Raw genomic sequence first — 17,754 nt, 5'->3', positions numbered from 1 at the left:
GAGCTCGGGGCAATATGAATCTGGTTAGACAATCTGATTAGAAGACTAAAAAAAAAGAAGAAACGTTTTGAACTGATAAAGTAATGCTTTTGACAAGCAGAGTCGTGTGCGGAAGTGATTAGTTAAAAGAATTTAGGCACACTATTTGGATCAGTACCTTAATTTAATTAAAAATTAGAATTTGGTTTTGATAGAAATTGTTCAGTAATCTCCTAGATCAGATTGAACTATTTATATTATCATGACTTATGTATATTTTGAAAACGACCGCTTATCCGGAAACTAAATGTCAAACAGGGATTTCAAATAAGGAACAAATTCTACATGCAGTTAAACAGATACAATTAAGTATATTTTTTTCTCTTTAATCAAAATACAGTTACTTAACTAACTACCTACGCCATTGCTAAAAATAAACACAAATCAACCGCAATACTTGAAAAAGTTTAAATTAACAAGTGCTTATCTGCGATTGTTCGGCAAATCGGAATGTGTAAGGCTGTAATTAGAGCTTTTGTTGGAATTGAATCAGATAAGAAATACTCGATTTATAGTGGCCGTTTCTGTGACGTCACTTCGAAATCAAATCAGCGCAATGCTTGCACTCGGTTATTTTTTGTTTCAGTTTTTCTTTTGCTTGTGTTTGATATGTCGAGAATGTTAAATGCAAAAATGTACCGGGGACTGTCGAGGGAGATGTTTTCTATTTGGATGGTGGTCTAGTTTAGAATAGTGGCTTTAAGAATTAATTATATTCATTGCACTTGGTTTATTTCCTTTATTTTGTGTCTTGTGTAGAAGTAATCGTATTATGGAGAATTTGGTCTTTTTTTCTGGAAGTTGTCAGTTCTATACCGGTCGTTCTGCAGGTAATTGGCTCATTCTACCATACAGGTCCTCGAGTTGGGTAGATCTACTATATATCAGCTCTTCGCCAAGACATGATGGACCTTTTATTTAGCCCTGGAGCCTTTAAGAGTCTTGTGTCAATGCGACATCGAAACCTTTAATTGCCACAGTCAGTTCTGCTGAGTAGTCTCGAAGCTGAGCCTGTGTTGAACGTTCGCCTGTAGAACCATGATTAAAGTTATTACGAACTATTTGAGAGAGATACAAAAGTCCGCGGCTCTGGTCACTTCTTTTCTCATTTTCTCTACTTTTTTTATGCCAAGGCTATAATCTCCCATAGTTTGCCAGCTCTTTGGGGCGTCGTTTAGACAACAATTTTTCCCCTCTGCCATGCATACCCTAGGCACGATGGTGTTATACCTAGAAAAATACACACGTGTGTTTTCAAATTATTTTTTAATAACGAATTTAATAAAATCTTGAGATTTTTTAATATACCTTAAAAAGTAAGCCTCAAAGAATAAAGTGCAATTTACAAAATACCTCTAGAGTGACTGTTTGGGCAAGTACAGTTGTTTAAATAATCGCTCTCCGGGATAAACTAATTTAATGTTATAAGCTATTTGGTCGATTCGTTTGAAATTTACTGCCAAAATTTTAAGTAGTTTGCATGAATTGTGTGCCATTATGCAAAAAAAAACAAAGTTATTAACATTTATAAATTACTGCAAAATTAAGGGTTTTTTGCAACTGTGAATTCTTTACGTATTTTAATTTAAAAACTCGCAAATTGGAGAATATTTTAAGATCTGCAATTTTTATTTGAGCTGTTCTCTAAACTTCAACAATGTAACGATGCCGTGCTACAATGATATATATGCAAGGCCAGAATCGCTCACTGTCGAAGAGAATTGGGCGGGGTTTTCTTAAACATATAGAAACTATATCGTATCTTAAATTCAAGCACAATTAGATAATATGAAATTATAATTTATTATTGGACGCCACCCCTGGTTTATCCTCGACGGGGACGATAAAAAAAAAATAAGATTTATCGAACGTTTACAAGAAAATTATTCTTTATTATTTCTTAGTAATGAACAAAAAGAAAACATTAAAAGTTATGTCATCCCAAAAGGATACCAAAATACCATTTTATGTTTACATTATCATAAAAAAAAGCTTTGTATCGTATTAAATTAAGAATTAGTTATAAAGAAAATGAATATATATATATATATATATATATATATATATATATATATATATATATATATATATATATATATATATATATTAACCCCAAATTTCGAAATTTGTTTACATTGAAAATAATATAGTTATTTATCAACTAGGAATAATGAAGAAAATAAACCTTTAAATAAAATTAGAACACTTCACTATATTTTCATTTTTTTTTTGAGTTCATAATCATTTCCGTTGTCTTGAAAGTAGGTATAATAAAAATTAGTACAACTTAATCTGCTCTGTTTCTTTTCTTATTTAATCAGTCACCAAATAAACCATTGATTCGGCTACACCCGATATTAATCCACCACTATCCTAGATAAGAGGGGTTAGGTATTCCATAAAAAGATACCGCTACTGGGCCATGATCTGGAATAACTCCATAGCAATACTATCTTGCGACAAGTATTAGAAATAAGTCAGCATTATAGCCTCTCCAATAAGGGTCTAAAAAAATAAATATCTATCTGAAATATGGACAAGAAAAGGATTTATTAGCTCACCTCTAAATTGAGACCCACTTTGGAAACACGTCTTAACGGTTGGACGGTCTTAACAGAAAAGAGCGAAACGCTATTCTTGCGCTCTCTGGAAATTGGGCGTGAGTGACAAGTTGATGAATAGGCTCATCTACCGGATATATTTGGGAATTACAGAAGAATCCTTGAGTCGGCTACAGGTAGGTACTTGACAGATAGATGAGGTTAGAAGTTTTATTTAAAAAAAAATTATCGAAATTTATAATGATTTTCTTTTAAATCTTTTGAAACGGTTACAACAACTAATAGAAAAAAAATTAAGCACAAATCAAGAAACCCACCTCATGTTTATTGACTTGCAGAAGGCGTACGATACAGTTCCTATAAAACAAACTCTGGAACGTGTTACGACAGACGAATATTAGTATCACCTTAATATAAGCCTTAAGAAATTTTAATAAAGGGTCAACATCACAAATAAAAAATGGAAACAGAGTATCGCAAAGCTTCCTGGTTAATAAAGGTTTACGTCAGGGGTGTTGTGTATCACACAACACCCCTGACTTGTTTAAAATATATATTGCAAAAGCATTGACAGAGTGGAAACGAAAATGCAGAGGCATGGACGTAGACCTTGGAGAGATTGGCTTGTATACATTGCAGTTTGCTGCTGACCAGGTTGTTGTAGCAAACGATAAAGATGATCTGGAGTACATGGCAAGGAAATTAGAAGAAGAATATAGGAAGTGGGGACTAGAAATTAATACAGAAAAAACAAAATACTTACCAAGGTACCGAACTATCGAACATCATATTAGAAAATAACGAAATCATCATGCCCTGCGACCATTACACATACCTAGGAATCGTTTTTGACACAACGGGGAAATATTATGAAGAAATAAAGAGCAGAATAACACAATCCAGAAAAACAATAGGTTGTCTAAACAGCGTACTGTGGAGTCATTAAATAGGAAAAAGAAGAAAACACAATATCTACGAATCTCTTATTAAAAGCAGTCTATTATAATAACCGAAAAAAAAACAGAAGAAAACTGGAGGCAGTAGAAATGGACGCTTTTAGAAGATCAGTAGGAGTGTCACGCAGAGAGAGAATACGTAATGATGATATAAGACAGCGAATGGGGGTTGACGGCTCTCTAACAAGAGACATAGAAAGAAAACAGCTGGTATGGTACGGGCACGTCCAGAGGATGGATAACTCAAGACTCCCAAAAATAATTATGCAATGGATACCACCAAACCGCAGAAAGAGAGGATGACCCAAGAAATCTTGGAGAGAGGGAGTAACGAAGGCGATGAGCGCAAGAGATCTTAGAGAGGGCCAATGGGATGATAAAGTGTCGTGGAAATTAGGCATCGGACAACGTCGCAAAACGTTTTAAAACCGATTGATATATACTCTAAACTTCATAAAAAACGTTGATGGCAACGAAATGACTTTTTCACTTTTTAAGATTGTTTAAAACAAAAACAAAGCAAAATCAGTTGTACATCTTCACGGGTTTTTCATCAGCTACCCCTCATATACCTTTTAAAACCTTCAAATATCTGTAAAAGGTTTTTACGTGAAATCAATGATTTTTTCCAGATAAGCTGGTGTATTAATAATTGTTATTGTACCGTGGACAAGTAGACATGTACCATTGGATGGAATGCCTATCTTTTAAACGGTGCTGAGAATAAGGTTAAATTTGGTATTTCTGCAGGAGCTAATCTATCTTCTGTGGTTTTTTGAGTTTGATTCCGCGTTGAATAATTTTGGTTTTGAGTAATACGATTGTTTTGATGACGTTTAGGCAAGGTTTTACTTGCCATTTCTGTCACTTGCACACGGTATAGTTTTTGGTCAACTTTGATTTTGTTATTCCTTGTTCCATACAAATCTGTTGATTAAATGGGGCAGTTTGTTTATTACTTTTATATGATAAATACGTGCCAAGAACGTTGAAATACATTATTCTAAAAACAAACAGATTACAGAGTGAAGACTCTACTTACTGTGTAGGAAACAACTATGTATAATTCAAAAACTAATTTTTTGTAGTTTCAAACTTTGTGAATTACGATCATAACTAATCCTCCCTGGAATAATTTTAATACTTTCTGAAAAAGCTCTAGCTAGTTGCAAAAACTGCGTTATTACACCCTCCGGTCTATTAGTATTCCCGAGAAGAGCGTGTCTGTGCAATACATTTCTCTTAATTCTCTGTCATCTCTACTTTAATGAGATGTCGTAAAATAGAAACGTTTTATGGAAATTAAAATAACATCTGAGCTTGAATTAATATTTTTATATTTTATTTAAAACCTATCTATTTCATTACCAGGTTACTGAAATCTGTTTTATGCTTTACTTTTTATGAATAATATAATGAAACTATTGAATTTAAGCATAAAACTTTGCATTATGCCTTACCTGTAAAAAAGTAGTTACTAACTTAACTGCAGATATATTTTAAACGCCATTGTTAATTTTTTTTAATTAAAATTAAAATTAAACCAGAAATTGAATGAATATGATTATACAAAAAAAAGAAAAACGCCTTGGTAGTGTGATGGTAAGAACGAGAACTGACTGACTGTAAAATCTTAGGAGTCGAATCCTGCGGGGATGGTAGGATGCTGATAGGCTAGAATAGTACGATGGTACGATTCGCTACCTACTTATGCAAGGTACTGCAAATGGTAGGATATAATAAGGGATTATTTGTAATGACAATGAAGCCGACTTCACTTAGCAATAAGGCAATGTGACTGGTTGCATGTCTAATTGTTCAATACATCTCTCTCTCTCTCTCTCTCTCTCTCTCTCTCTTCAATCCCGAGGTCAGTGGTAATCGTGATATTGTCCGTCTCCAAAGATCTTTATCTCTGGTTATTTCTTTTAACCCTTTCGAGACGGTTTTTTTAACGAGTTTTAAAAACATATTTTTGTGGTTTTTTATTTTTATATACACAAATATACCCTTTTTTAACAAAAAATGTTAATGAAAACGTTAAGGTGTTCGTGGGGGTAGTGGTACACATATGTACCATTAGTCTTGTGTATTGGTACATATGTGTACCAACAGTCCCACATAAAAATATTATTATATACCACATAATATATTTGTATTACTTTATTACTCAAAAATACAAAACAATTACTCAAAAATACAAAATATTATTTACGGTGATATACTGCGAAACAGTTTTTACATAAAGGAATGTCACACTCTTCGCAAAGGGTTTTTGTACGTGTTTGAGTTTTATTATCAGTGCACATTTTACATCGTCTTCTTGTGCTTCCTTCAATTGGAAGATGTAATGATACACTCTCGAAACGTTTTCTTTTCATAGATATTCTTCCCTTCTTAGATAAACGTCGTATAGCAGCTATTTTTTGTCCTTCAGCTATCATTTCTTCTGCCAGAGGTACCAAAAATTGAATCAGAGGAATTTTTTTCTTATTTTTTTCATTATAAATAATCCATGAGTTTACAACTGACATCATAAGTAAGCGATGGAATACTTTTTTCCACCATTTGTTTGATTTACGATCTAAATCGTACAATCCTACCATTTGGTCTGCTAGATCAACCCCACCCATAATTTTCCTGTAGCACGCTATCATTTCTGGACAGGACACATTTACTTTCGAACCATCTCTCATGGTTTTATTGATAGATGAAACACTGTCATTATGGCAATTACTCAGCATCAAGACTTCCTTGGTGTCCTGCCATTTCACAAACATTAGTCCGTTTTCACTGCACTGAAATACGCATTCACCTCTTTGCAATTTATCTTTTATTTTTGGCAAGTTTTTTCTATTTTGGTTACAGGTCCCTATTGCTGCGTACTCTATATTTTCCAACAGACAAACCGAAGTAAAAAAACGATCAAAGCAAAAGGTTATATCTCTTTCTTTTGCTGTGGAAACAAGTTTGTTCACTACACGTTCCCCAAGAGTTCCTTCTACATATTCAGTTTCGCGACCTGTGTAGATGTTGAAGTCGTAGGTATATCCAGTAAACGAGTCTGACCTAAGCCACATTTTGATTCCCCTTTTTACTGGTTTTAGCGGCATATACTGTTTGAGTGACGATCGACCTTTGAATTTCGTCATGGACTCGTCGATACTTTGAAAACTGCTGTCTTGCCGATATTTTTGAAAGGTACCCTTCAAGCATTGTACAACGTCATCAATGTAATACGTTTTTGAGGCTTCTGTTGGTTTCTTTGGTGATGCAAAATACATTTTTGACGATATAACTTTGAATCTGTCACGGGATATTGCATTTTGAATTGAAACGTTTCCCAGTGAAGGATGAGTTGACCAATAATTACTGATTTCTGGTACACGGTTGTAGCACATAACTAGCATACAACCAAGAACTATTTGAATTTCTCCTAAGTCAGTTTCTTTCAAACGAGCGTTTCTTCTTGACTGCTTACATATTTCAATCCTTTCATTAGTGCATTGAGCAATATACATATACAAAGAACGTGGAAACAACTTTTTGAAATATTGGTATGGCGTCAAGTTAGATTGTATGCCAGCATCCAATGTACAACTACGTTGACTTGAAATTTGTTTTTTCGGAGCAAAACCTTCATTTGGTGTTGACCACAACACAAAAGAACTACTAGGTGTGGCAGTTTCTTGTAAAGTTTCCTGTGTATCACGAACTTCTAACTCTGATTCTGATTCTTCATCAGAAGTTTCGTGAAAATTATCTTTGCAGTCCTCGTCTGATTCCGATTCATCATCAGAAGGCTTATACATGTCATCACTACTTCCAGACTCGGAAAATGATAATTCTGCATAATATTGAAGTTCTTTCTGTGTAAGTGGCCTTTTCTTATCCATATCTAAAAATGACATGAATAAGACTAATGGTACACTTACATACCGTACTATAAGACTATTGGTACTTATTAGTACCATAGATTTTAAAAACAGTCAAATGTTTATTTTACTATAAATAAATAACAATCTAAATATACTTACTATAAAAAGACACAAAAACAAACAGTCTGTAAAATGATATAATACAATTTAACTATAATTTGTATCAAAAAACAATGTATTTATGCTGACTGTAGCAACCAACACATCTAAAACTCGCAAATTCTAGGTTAACTAAAATATTTTACGCGGCTACACGTGAACGTGACTCAAACGATGCAATGGACAACTGACTGGTACATTTTTAAATAATATTTAACGGCAAAATATCACTTTAGGCTTGTATGCAAACATAGTGTTACACATATCTGGAGTCTCGAAAGGGTTAACTCATGCATATAACTTTTGCCTATTCCTGTAAGTTGGTCGATCCATCTTGTTATGGATCTTCCTAAAGATCGTCGGCCTCTTATCTTTTCTTAGATAATAAGTCTCCATGATTTTTATGTCTGGTCTCATAACATATCCAAAGTATTTGAATTTTTGGAGATGGACTTTGCTGGAGAGCCGTTTGCGAATCCTTAGTTCATTTAAAATTGAATTCTTTTTCCTGTGGTCTGTTCGCGGAATTAGAACATTCTTCTCCAACAGAACATTTCAGCGGCGTGTATCTTTTTTCTTTCTGCTTGTCGTATTGTCCAAGATTCACATACTCTTATCAGTATAGGGAATATTAAGCAGTTGATCAACCTAATTTTTAGAATTCGTGAAATTCGAGAGTCCCTCCGTACTCTGGCCATCTTTCCTACATCAACTTTTGCTATATCATATCTGTTTTATTTCTTCCTATAGGGATCTTGTGTTTGTGATCAATTATCTCAGATATAAATGAGCTCAAAACCTCAAACTGGTCTCAGTCATTGTTATATGTGGATGACTGTTATGTAGCCTATCCACTGTTATAATCTTTGTCTTTGATATGTTTAACGGCAAATATTTGACTAAATTTTTAACTTTCGCTTTCAACTAGTCGTATGAGATCAAATAACTCTTCTTTGCAACTATTAATTTAATCATAAATAATTTATCAACTATTGTGTCATCCGCAAAACGTAGATTGTTTATTTTTCTTCTGTCTATTGAGATTTTTCCCTTCCTTCGAGCTTTTTTCTCTTAATATGCTCTCCATATATATTCAATAATTGTGGAGGCAGTATACATCCCTGTCTGACACCTTGTTCTGTTGCCATAAATGTTGCCATTTGACCCTGTCGAACGCTTTGAGATAATCTATAACACAATTGAGTTCCCTAGATTTTTCTATTATTTGCTAAATTTTCTATTATGTGCAAAAGGTGTTCTCGAGTACCTCTACCTTTGGTAAATCCAGTTTTCTCTTGGGATATTTCTCTTTGTAGTAAAGTTTTCAGTCTTTCATTGATTATGTGTAGGTAGTATTATTTTGCTGACATGTGACATAAGGGAGATGGTTTTATAATTGTCGCATTTATGCATTGAATGCTATATTTTATTACAGACCAACTGAAGCCATTTTATTTGGGTCTCCTCTGTGTCTTTGATCATTTCTACTGTTATCATAACTGGACCTGGTGCTTTGTTATACAGGAGTTTGAGTATAATACATAAATTACAGAAAAATATTTTAGAAAGAAATCGACGAAATAGAAAAATTTTATGTGATACCATATTTACATATTCAGTTACTGATTCTATTTCTTGGTTGTAATTAAGAGGTGGTAAGTAGTCTATGTCCAAGATGGAAAGACCAACGACTAGAGGATAAATCAAAGATGAAAGTTGCAAACTGGAGAAAAAATATTCAGGATCGGAGAAACTTGGAAAAGGTAATAGACAAAGCAAAAAACATAATAATCTTTGAGAAATAGCCTAAAGGATATATGTGGACTAATCCACCGCGTTAAATTGATTAAAAGAGCTCACAGAATATTGAGCGACCTAAACTCGACCAGGAGTCATCGGTCCACATAATAATATTTAGTTTATTATGTTTCTATCTACTAAAAATCTCAATATGCATAAATTAGGGGGTATATTTGGAATACCTGTGCATAATTTCACCCCACCTATTCCACGCTCCCGTTTATGTTCTATGTACTAATCTGCTGTACTACTACTTCATTCATTTGCTTGCTTCCACTCCCTTTTTATCAATATCCTTCTCTGTTATCAGTCTTGCAATCATAGTATTTATAAAGTTCCTGGTATTCTCAAGGCCTGAAATATGATATTTTCCAGGTAATATTCTACATTTATATATCTCACTTGGTGCGATCATCGACGAAGGTCTCCTAAATTTTGATAGATATATTACAATTGTCTAATTTTCCTTCTCTCCTTTGCCAGGCACTCTCACCGTATTCAGAAGATTCTAAGCTTCTTTAGCAAATAAAACCATCTTTAAGTAATTGGAAAATGAACGTTTTCCTTTCTTATACACAGTTTTGGTCTAAATATCTGTTCGTATGTCTTAAATTTTTGTTGCTATTCGTTGTTTTCTTATCTTTGTCCAGACTTTGTTTTGGAAGTTGTCTGTCTAAACCGGTCGATCTGTAGCCAATTGGTTTATTGTTGATGATATAGAAAAGATAAAGGTTCTAAGGTTATACAAAATCTCAAAAATAACAAAAAGGCGGTAAAACGACAGAAAAGAAAACATACCTGCTTAAATATGAAATCTGGAAACAAGAAGAAATTTCGAAGGACTGATGTGTCCAAAACACAAAAATGGGATTCAATTTTGTTGCAAAAAATACAGACGAATAGTTCTATTAAACAATTGTGACAAAATGCTAGCAAATATTCTACGCTACAGACTGAATAGGTACGCTATTTAGATGCCATGGGAATACCAAGCTTGCTTCAGAAAGAATAGTAACAGATCAAATATTTTCATTTTGTCTGTGACAATGAAATCACGTCCACAGCAGAAACAGAAGGAGACTACATAAAAGCAAAAAATAACAAACCCAACGCTAAGAGATGGAGTAAAAAGTGATAACTAAGAGTGAGATATGGAAACTGGAAACGAAGAAATAAACCTGTGTATAAAAGGGAGAAAAATAGGATTATATCAACATATAAAAAAGAATGTCAAAAAACAGAACAGTAAGAATAGCAAGAGACAGACGGCCAATCGGACGAAGGGCAATAGGACGAACGAGGAAAAGGTGGTCAGACAACGTCAGTAGAGGCTAAAAACCGAAGTAAAACAGGCATGAGGCTATCAATACAGCAGCAAGAAGAAAAAGAAGACAAGAAAGCTTTGAATACTACAAATAGATAGGTAGTCATGGGAAATACGGATCTTTTTGAAGACCCGCTGTTCCGGATAACGTTGAGAAACCGGTTCAGTAATTGGAGTCTCGAGTCATTAAGATTTTTACTGATCAAACTGGTATATTAGATTTACATAATTAATTATATGTCTATGAACAAATAATATATACTGGATGTTTACCAACCACCGTTAACGTCTTTAACGTATCGTTAATTATGTACAAAAGTGTAATCAAAGTAAAGAGTAACAGCAATAATTTTTTTAGGTATTTTCAAATTATTATTCAACTAAGAAAGGTGACAAGAGGCTGGTTTCGAATTACAATCAATCCGAATGTTAAAAAACACAAGTCATAACAATTTTGAGCACCGGATCTTCCGGGTAAGTTTAAAGATCCGGATCTTCGATCCGAATTGGTCATGAATGACACATCACTACAACAGGACATAAACATTAGTTTTTAGGGAGGTTAACTGTCCATTGCGCCTTTCTATCTACATATTCATATTTTTAAAATGGTAACAATATCTCTCCAACTAACATTGAGAGACAATTGTTTTGGACTTTGGCTAGCTCTAGTCTCTCAAGTACAGACACGTTTTATCTTAAATGCAAATCTGAACAAAAAGAAATGGCAGGGATAAATAAAAGATGATATTAAATATTCATATTTATTATACAGAAATGAATTTAAATTTTAATATTAATAAAAAAAGCAAATCCTGCCTAAATCTGTACAAAATATGAAAATAATACTTATGACAATATTGCTTATGGCTTCATGTAGTTGAATAGATTGCAGTTGAACGTAGATGAAGTAGTTATTCAGACCATGTTGTGTTCCACGTGCTTCGGGAAACCTCACCTAAATAAGGGGAAAAATTAATATAAAGCTCAAAAAACTAAAATAAGAAACCTTTTGTTAGCAACAGCATTAATTTTAAACATTTCCTTGCCATATTTTACCGAAATCACAAATAATTACAATTTGAAGAGAATACTTAACATATGACAAGGACTAACTGAATATAACTAATATAATTTGAATTAGTTAAATTAAATAAAAGATTCTAGCTACATACACCCGAATTAAGTTTGAAAAGCAACCTAGATTGGAAACATGTATAAAAATAATTAAAAAAATATACGACATTGAATATTGGGGAAATATTAAATATAAAGAAATCAACTTACTCCAATGGAGATTTAACGATATAAATGAGTCTTGGAACAGACATTCCCCTTTATATAGATGAAAGATATACCCCGAAAAACGCAAACGCAATTACAAACTACAAAATGAAATTTGTTAGATGTCAAAAAACTGTATTGATAATATTATTCACCAAATTTTGTGAATTTAAGTGTTGCTTATGCATATTAGTAGTAAGGTAACACACATAATACACGTAATACAAAGAACCAAAAAGTAATTTTGTGTAAAAAAAACTTTGCATGTGTAGTGTTAACGTACATGCAACGTTTGTCCGCTGATAAATTGTACTTATAAACGATAATCCTTGCAACGTTTTAATCTAGGAAAATACGAGCATTATTAAAATGTCCCAAAATTCCAGTTAATTGAAAATACGAAAACTTAGAAAGTAAAAAAGAATGTTCTCACTAAAACTTACACAATAGAGAAACATAATCAGAGTTGCTTGTGCAGGTAATTTACAATAAAATGATTTATACTGTTCTTCTAAACATTAAGTCATTTTCAGCAAGTCTGCGTTTTCCTATTAGAAATAGTCAAAGGTTCGCTGTACATTGGAGGCCGGGCTTCTAGTCTAAGAAGATTGTAAACCTATTGTAAACAGGTTGTTAACACATGTCACGTTTTTCCACTTACCACATTAGAAGGCAATTTTTTTGAAACAGGAACATTTTTATAGTTATTGTAAGGTTGCCCACTGTTTTTTAAGCAATTACGGTTTCCTTTCATCCAGTTTTCAAAATTTAGTTTTCGTTTTTTGCCTTTATGTAGATGATTTAAGACACGTGTTTTAGACGATAACTTTCCACACACTGCCATGTTTAATGCAAAGGTAACGTTTTTACTCTGGCATTGTGTTTTGTAGTTCTGTAAGGAGGGTATTGAATTAAAATTATTGCTAATAGATGGCATCACTAGTTTGATTAACGCATAAAGATCGTTTTTCTACTGAAACATCACTTTATCAAGATTTGTCGGTTACAACGTTCTTCCGGGAAGGTTTTCATATAAAAAATATATATTCCCACTTCTGCATTGAAATAAAACTGACATGACAGAACTCGGAAATTACAGTTTCTAACAGACAAATAAAGTTTGTCGCTACTGTAACGATGTGCTGGACGTCCAACGGTTCGAACCGTGGGAGTGTCGATAATCGCGCACCCATTTCCACGACGACACGACGATGTGGGATCCGGAGCGGCTATTTAAGGCGAGCGACTGGCGGAATTAAATTAGTCTTGTGGCTAACGCTCTAGGCTTCCTGACTCGCTGGTGTATTGAATCTGCGAGCCGACCCGGACAGAGACACTTCAGAAGAGAAGAAAGTTAGAATATCTTGGTCATGTGATGAGAGGGAAAAAGTACCGATTGCTCCAGTTAATTATCCAAGGAAAGATTCAGGGCAAACGAAGCGTGGGGAGACGATGTATATCTTGGCTGCGCAATTTAAGAGACTGGTTCCAGTGCACATCTAACCAACTATTTAGAGCAACAGCTTCAATTATACGAATAGCAATGATGATTGCCAAACTCCGTAGCGGAGAGGGCACTTGAAGAAGAATACTTCAAATAAAACAGGTGGAAAGGAAAAGTAGAGAGTGATCCTCAACCAAATGCATTGACACTGTGGTCAAACTTAAGACAAATTTCGCGTTCGCGAGTTCAGTACGGAAACCCATAATAGAGGAAGATTGAGAACAACGTCAAAAGAAAGCACCATGGAAGAACATTAACGATCATCATCACTACATATTTGTTAAGATGTGCAAAATATAAGATAAATCATTCGGAAAAGCTCTATCTAGTTGATTACGTAGATATATACCAGACATTTCCTTTTAATTTCATATTCCTTTTTCGTGACTGAGTTGTAAAATTAGTTAACTTTCACCCCTTCAACGCTGAATTTTTAAAACACAGCTATTTCCTTGCAATATGTTCATTCTAAAGCGCTATTTATAAACACAAAAAACAACTTCCCTAAAAATATACACACGTACACAATATTTACGACTCGGTATAATCGTCCACGTCTTCTTCTATTGGTCGTAGGGCAATTAACGTCCTCGAGACAAGAGCAGTAAACTGCGATCCAACAGGGCACTATTAAGATGTCAGATTTCTATCTCGTGTTTGTGCAAGAGATTGGGTCAAATTTCTTTTTTCCTTTTCGTTCTAACAAACGGAGTGAGTCTATAATTATTTTTAAAGGAAAGCTGTGATTTGGTCGTATAAATAACAAAAAACGGCGAATTCGAGGAGGGCTGGTTTTAAAATAGACGTACGATGTTGCAAGTTCTTCTTATACAATAGATAAAAAATGAATAATTACACGTACACACAATCACACAAAACTAGTTTTGAGTTTAATGTTTTTCAATTAAGAAAAGGAAACTGTACCTTAACTAATTAAAGACGAATCGAACGAAGAACAAACGATCAAACATATTACAGAAATAGTGCAAAATGTAACGGATAAACACTTAAAGATAGATAGATTAATGAAGAAAAAATCATGGATGACGGATGAGATCCTGAAACTAATGGACGAGAGAAGAGAAGCCAAAAATGACACAGACAAATATAAAACCATAAATAGATTAATGAGAACGAAAATCAGAAAAGCCAAAGATGCGAAGAAAGTGAGACTCTTCAATCAAAGTACGATAGTCAAAATGTACATAGGAGAGTTAAAGAACTCACAGGGGGACTAAGACGAATGCAGAATGGAAATATAACTGATTCTGACGGAAACATCATCTCGGACAAACAGTAAAATAAGAACGTGGAAAGAATATCTAGAAAAATTATTTGAAGACCAAAGAGATGACCTTTGAGCTAGAAGAAGAGGTAAATGATGGACCAAGAATATTACAGCATGAAGTTTATTCCGCAATAACACAGTTGAAGGATGGCAAAGCGGAAGGCCCTTATAATATACAATATACTCAAACCAATGGACAACGAATCAATAGCAATAATCGCAAAGATATTCAACAACATATACAACTCTGGAGAAATACCAACAGAATGGCTGAAATCTGAGTTTATTGCACTTTCAAAAAAACCAGGAGCCAAAAAATGCGAAGATTACCGTACTATAAGCCTCATGAGTCATCTACTAAAATTGTTCCTAAAGATAATTCATAAGAGAATCTACAAGCTGTGTGAAAGTCAAATTTCCCCCAACCAGTTCGGGTTCACAAATGCTGTTGGTACTAGAGAGGCTTTGTTCTCAGTACAAGTCTTTTTCCAGAGATGCAGAAATATCAACTGCGACGTATACGCATGTCTGGTTGATTACGAGAAAGCTTTTGATCTAGTATAGCACGCCAAGATGATGCAAATACTAAAAGAAGCAGGAATTAACAACCAAGATCTGAAAATAATTCGAAATCTTTACTGGAATCAGACAGCAAATCTCATTTTTGAAGGTGAACACACTGACTATGTGAAAATTCAATCTGTACTCTGAAAAAGGTATTCTACTAAATGTTTACCGGCTAAACAACAACATCAGATATTCAGATGACACCATAGTATTTGCGGACAACTTAGAAGACCTACAAATTCTTATGAACAAAATCAGTATTATAGTCAACAATATTTACTCAATATAAACGTTAAGAAGACAAAGATTATGATAATTAGCAAGAAAATGATAACAGAAGGTCGACTCTACGTCAACCAATCCCCTGTAGAAAGAGTGACGCATTACAACTACCTCGGCACCGTAATAAATGAAGAATGGACCAACAACCAGGAGATTAGACCACGCATCGAAAAAGCTAGATCCACCTTTAATCAGATGGGGGCCTTCTTCAAGAGTCACAACCTCTCTCTTAATACAAAAGTAAGAATGCTGCGATGCTACGTCTTCTCTGTCCTTTTTTATGGTGTTGAATCGTAGACCTTGAAGCAGAAAACTGGAAGCATTTAAGATCTGGCTATATCGGAGAATACTTAAGATCCCTTGAACTGACCGAGTCACAAATGAGGAGGTCCTCAGAAGAATGAATAAGAACCCAGAGGTACTGACCATCATCAAATCTCGAAAGTTACAATTCTTCGGACATATTATGCGAAATAAATCCAGATATGCTCCCCTTTAAGCAATCCTGCAAGGAAAAATATTTGGAAAACGAAGTCCAGGAAGAAGAAGAACATCTTGGTTAAAAACCTCAGAATCTGGTTTAATACAACATATGTGCAACTTTTCCGGGCTGCTGCAGATAAAATAAAGATTACCATGATGATCGCCAACATTCGTAACGGATAGGCACAGCAAGAAGAGAAGAAACTATACCTTTCAATCAATATTTTACTAATTTTTTTTAGCTTTATCAGGTGTAGTTGGATTAAAAAGTACGAACGTCGATAAGTCGAGAAACGTAATTCTGTTATCAGTTTTTATTTCACGAGTAAATTGTATTTTAGGAATTTTATAAAAATCGAAATTAAATTCAGTTTTTTAATAATAAAAATTTAACGTATAAAGGGAAAATTTCCAGAGGTTATCTATATACCATAGCTTCTGGGTCAAGCCAAAGTTATCAGCTAACGTTGGCTTGATCCAAACGAAGTCGTTATTTTCGAGTAAGGGCTCAGTATGTTTCGTTTTAGTTATAAATTCATAATCCTTGACATTATGTCTTAGACTCAATAAATTATTATCCACGAAACAAGTACAAACATTTTGAAGATTGTTAGACAATGCTGTATACAGTCACCAATACTTTCTAATATATACAATGAACGACTATTTGAAATTGCTTTAGAAAATATTTAGCAAGGACAAAAAAAGAAAGACAGTTAAGATTTGATTTCACGTATAGTGCGTCTGTATATCCGCTTATACGTACTTCATCCTAAAAGGAATCTTCGGAGCGGATATTTACAAACGCTCTGAACGTGAAAACAATATTTCCTGTCGTAGTAGAAGCAACACGAAAATGGCTTCGATATGGATGCAATAGCGACATCTGATAATAACTTGGTTTCGACAATTAGTTTCCGGAATTATTTAGCTAGGAAGTAAATGGGGTTAACCATTTTCGTTAGGCAGACGGCACAGCTATTTTTGCTGATAAGATAGAAGATCTTCATGCTCTGGTTACAATCATCAATCGCACAGGGAAGGGATATGGCTCAAAGATTAACATTAACAAGACTAAACTTATAATTAGGAGCCGACATCTACACGAGCAAGCACACCTTTTCATAGACCACCAACAAATTGAAAATTGAAAGAGTTAAAAATTTTAATTATTTGGCTCCAATCTTTCACACAACTGGGATTGTGGTGAGGCAATTAAAGTCAGAGTAGATATGGCTAAGGCAGCTTTTGCTAAATTCGAGAAATATCGTATTCGGCCGGGGTTGCCTTTAATTATTAGACTTTGTGTGGTTAAATGTGTCGTTTTGTCTATATTATTGTATGCAGAGACGTGATCACTAAAAAATAGAATTAAAGTACGCAAAGTGTGGATTTTGAGAAGATACCGTAGTTAGACCAAGGTACCAATAAGGAGGCTACGAGCTGGAATGGGCTGAGAACTGTTGAGTGTGGTGGAACAACCGAAGCTTTCTTCTTTGGAGCACCTCTTTCATGGATCACCCAACACTTAGACTCATCGGTCAGATTAAGATTAAGAAAGAAAATGATACTCTGGCTTAGAAACATACGAAACTAGTGCTGTGTGAATTTTCCGACTAGCTGGGAAGA

General features: G+C 34.2%; 1 protein-coding gene across 1 annotated transcript in view; it reads left to right on the top strand.

Moving 5' to 3' along the window:
- LOC140442373 (fat-like cadherin-related tumor suppressor homolog) overlaps positions 1 to 17,754 on the top strand; it is a 965,522-nt gene that overhangs the window by 138,129 nt on the left and 809,639 nt on the right. The gene's annotated exons all lie outside the window — the stretch shown is intronic.

Source organism: Diabrotica undecimpunctata, chromosome 1 (assembly GCF_040954645.1).
Source record: "Diabrotica undecimpunctata isolate CICGRU chromosome 1, icDiaUnde3, whole genome shotgun sequence".
In the NCBI taxonomy this organism is placed as follows: Eukaryota; Metazoa; Arthropoda; class Insecta; order Coleoptera; family Chrysomelidae; genus Diabrotica; species Diabrotica undecimpunctata.
The sequence above is the reverse complement of the archived record's forward strand: the minus strand, read 5'-3'. Positions and strand labels throughout refer to the sequence as shown.